Source organism: Drosophila guanche, unplaced genomic scaffold, assembly GCF_900245975.1.
Source record: "Drosophila guanche unplaced genomic scaffold, DGUA_6, whole genome shotgun sequence".
In the NCBI taxonomy this organism is placed as follows: Eukaryota; Metazoa; Arthropoda; class Insecta; order Diptera; family Drosophilidae; genus Drosophila; species Drosophila guanche.
The window spans coordinates 1,484,702-1,489,162 of NW_022995745.1; positions in this window are offsets into that span (position 1 = coordinate 1,484,702).

Here is a 4,461-nt window from a genome sequence, read left to right on the forward strand (position 1 = left end):
CGCCCTCGAGCTGAACTAATCGGGCTAATCTTTTACGCTGCTTGCATTTTAAAGCACCTCTCGACGGGTCTGGGTCTCATGTGTGTACACGCAGGCGGGGCACATAATTAAAGCCAAGGCAAATACGGGAGAACATTTAAAGCTGGTGCCTGTGCCTGTGCCTGTGCCTGTGCATGTGCCCCCAGCTGTGTGCCCCATAGTTTGACCACAGAATGTAACGCTTCTGCGAACCTCAACCGCATTGGCTACATTTTTAATCTACAATTAACCGCCGCTGGCTGCTGCTGGCATTCGGGTTGGGTTCGTGGCTCGTGGTCACGGTCCCCAGTATCAATATTGATTCTATTAATTATAAAAACATTAAGTGCCAGCCAACAAATGTAATTAAACGCATTAAACAATTGCAGCGATTGCTGCCTGGGACGTAATGGCAGAAAAATGCACAGAGGACATTCGAGTCCGAGTGCCGAGTCCCCCACCCAAGGACCCGCTCAATCCCAGTTGCAGTTGCAGCCAGGAGCTCGTCCTTTTGCTGATGCAACGCGATAAGCACGTTTTCAATTCACAGCAGTGGCAGCAGTGGCAAGAGCCACTGGAGGTGGCAGCTGGACCCAGCGGACTGGGCTGGGCTTTGGCTCTCCTGCCGATCGGATTGGATTGTCGCACATTAATGACGAAATTATTGTTTCAATTGCTTTCAACTGTTGTCAATGCAAATTTTATGCAAAATACCTCCGCAGTGGGGGGGGGGGGGGGGGGGGGGGGGGGGGGGGGGTGCTTCTGGCCATTATGGCCAATAAGTCAATAATAATTATTGCCTGCCCGCCTGCCGCCTGCCGCCTGTCCTTTGTTTTTTTTGGGGCTGCGGACGTTAGGCGTTAATTACTTTTATCTGCACATTGCACAAACAAGCAGGACAAAGGGCAGCCCACAGACTCCCCCTTACATATTTATTTATATACAATTATTGCTACTATTATTGATGGTTTGGGGCCGCATAAATTAGCTGAAATTTGCATTTTGTGCCCGAGGGAGGAGGTCGCGCGGTCTACAGTCTGGCGAAAAGTCTCGGGCATCTCAGCTCGGGCAACAGCTTAGATTCAGCCTCAACATAACACAATTAATGCCATGAATTTGCCATGCTGCAGCCTGTCTGCTCATATGTGTGGTCCTCGGGGCCTGCCAAGGTCGCCCCTGCCTCTTTGGCCCCAGAGGCTTCGGCCGGTGCCTGCCTGGGTCAGCCGCACTGCGCTTAATTGCTTTATGAGGCGGTCACTTGCCCTGTGATTTTTGTGGGCTGTCGGGATGACACTGGCCAAATGGGACATTGGGGATCGATTATTTTGCGGTGCAGTGGCTGCCAGGACACACTCGAGAGCGCCCCAAGCTAGAGACGTCGCAGCCAAGCCGTTGACCTCGCAAAAATTATTATTTAAAATGCGAAACTTTTTTAATCATTCTGATGGCACTCACACGACGATGATGATGATGATGATGATGATGATGGTAATTGACTCGATGCAGGGCATTGGCTGCTGCAAGAAGGAGAAAAAAAGAGAAGAAACTTTCTTTTTTATGTCAGTTTTTGGCACTTTTTGTCACAGCGAAAAGGTGCGAAAAAGAAGGCGAAGAAAGGAGCAACTTTTCTAATGGCTTTTGTTTGGCGCACAAATCGTGGCGAAAGGCGCTTACCCTGAGAACTTACCCCCTTATCCCACATCCCTGTCGCAGCATCAGGAGGTTGCCATGGCAAAGCTCTTTCTCTTTTCTTTTTTTTTGATACAAGTTATTGGCAATGGAATGGCATTTCTTTATGCCGAAGGACATGTGCATGTCTGAGCCGAAATTCCTTACGGCGGGAGGATTGCAAACACTTAACATAATTTGGTGCGCCCCCATGGCAATCGGGCAAGGGACAGGCTTAGACGCAGGCTTGACCAGTGGCCAGGACAACGATGCGGGGGGAGTGGGCCTGGCGGGTGGCAGAGCGACATTCGGACATTCTGATTATATTAAAATTGTTGCACATCATTTCATTTCATTTGATTTGATTTCATATTTCATTTTGATTTTTATTTTGATCTGAGACTCTTTTTGGGCTGGGCGAAAATGTTGCTCATAAATGACAAACTATTGCCATGGCATGCCCCTTGGCACTTGAGGTGTAGCCGTCGCCCCACCACTCCACGAGTGTGCCCCCTGCCCCTCGGCTTGCACCTTTTCATCGCACAAACTGAGCAGCGATGGGATGTAAATTTGTACTGCTGTGTGTGAGTGCTGTTAGCATGTATGTGTGTGCATGTATTCTCTGCTTAAGTTTATTTTAAGTGTACCAAATGTACCGGTGCGTAGGCGACCAGCTTAACAAATCTCTCTTCCTCTGCTGCTCTTCTTCTCTGCTGCGCTCTCTCTTCCGTTGCTGCTGTTCAATCTACTGTTAATCGCTTTCTGCTGTTGTTCTGCTGTTGATCTTTCGTTCTGCTGTTAATCTCGTTCTGTTGTCATGCTGTTGCTGCTGCTGCTGTTGTTCTGCTGTTGATCTGCTGTTAGTCTTTCGTTCTGCTGTTGTTCCTCGTTCAGTCTGCTGCTGCTGCTGTTGATCTGCTGCTGTACATATATCGTTCTGCTGTTAATCTTCCGTTCTGCTGTTGTTCCTCGTTCAGTCTGCTGTTACTGCTGTTGATCTGCTGCTGTACATATATCGTTCTGCTGTTAGTCTTTCGTTCAGCTGTTGTTCCTCGTTCAGTCTGCTGCTGCAGCTGTTGTTCTGTTGTTGATCTGCTTTTAATCTTTCGTTCTGCTGTTAATCTCGTTCCGCTTTTGTTCTGCTGCCACTGCTGTTGATCTGCTGTTACCCGTCGGTAAGCAAGGCTTGCCCACTCCCTCTTGCACGTACAAATGTATATTTGTGTTGGCTATGTATGCATTATGAAGTACACGATATTTCCATTTTGCCACTTAACTCAGCCAAAGTCAATTATAATCAACGCCTACGACGCAGTCTTCGTCTCAGCCTGAACCCCAGTCTCAGTCTGCTGCCTGGAAAAAGGATTAAAAACCATCAGGCAGCAGCAGCATCAGGCCACACCATGTGTGTGTGTGGGGGGGTGGGCCTTAACTTATGCAAAAGTGTTTTAAGACTTTGGCTGATTGCCAGCGCAAGGTAAGGTGTGGCGGGGGGGGGTAGCCGCTGGCACTGACGCTTAGAACGGGCTAACGGGGGTTGCCTCTCTTTCGTTCTCGCTCTCGCTCTCCCGCTGCGCCTTTCCGCTCTCTTCGCCTCCATTCCGTTGTGTTCCATTTCGTTCCCCGGCATTCCATTTCTCATTACCGTTACCGTCCATAAATATCCGACAGAAAGTGTCAGTTTTCGCACTGGCCAACAAAAACGCAGTGCATGGGCCCTGCAAAAAAGGATCAACGATAACCGCAGAGAGTGCAGGGCAGAGCTTGAGTCCAGCAGCCGCAAAACTTAATTGCTTTCCCCTCTCCGTACGAGCAGCAGGAGCAGGAGCAGGAGCATCATCAGTTTGGACTTCTTAATGCTGCAGTCGCAGTCCTGCGTTTCGGTGCTCTTATCGCGGCAGTGTCCGCTCTCCCCAACAAAAACCAACAGCCACTGGCCACTGCTCCATGTCTGTGCCCTGCCATATTCAGATTCAGATTCAGATTCAGTTTGTGCTTCTGTTTCAGTTGCGGTCTGTGGCACGCAAATTATATGCAAACGAGCTTAATATCCGGCCAAACAGAGCCACGGCACACACACAGCAGAGTGGAGAGTGGAGAGTTCCGTGTGGAGAGTTCAGTGTGGAGAGTCTCCTCTCTTTGCCTTTTTTGCATCAATTTCTTGGCACAAATAACTCACTTGCAGCCCAGCCCCCGTATCCATGTCCATCCTGCGCCAGTCATCTGATAATTTCCCTGCACTCGTCTGATAACAACATTTAATTTAATGCCCGAGGTCAGCAATATTCCATTTATTATTGGATTAAATTCGGCAGAAAAAGTTCCTTTCAGAGCGGGAGGGCGAGTGGTGCTGCTGCCCCACTATCGGTGCGGCATGTCCTCCGACTGTGGCTGCCTGCCTTCTCCCTGTTTCTGTCTGTGTTTTTGTATATTTTCTGATGTGGCACACACTTGTCGCACTTGTCGTCGTTGTCCTGGTCCTGTCCATGTCCTGGCATGTCCTGGACTGCCCTGCGACTAGACGACAGGAAATGTATTTAAACATTTTTTATGCATCGCTTTTTTTGTTTGTTGTTTTGCTGCGTGCCCCATGAAATTTGCATGAGGCTGTGACTGGCAGCAGCAAGGACAGGAGCAAGGACCTGGCCCAGGCACAGGCACAATCTGAGCCAAATGCCCATAAGGGATTAGCTGGCAAAGCTGCAGCCACGTCTTTGCCCTGCCCCACCTGCTGCTCCTCTCCTTTCCTCTGTGCTTTTTTTGCTGCTGCTGCTG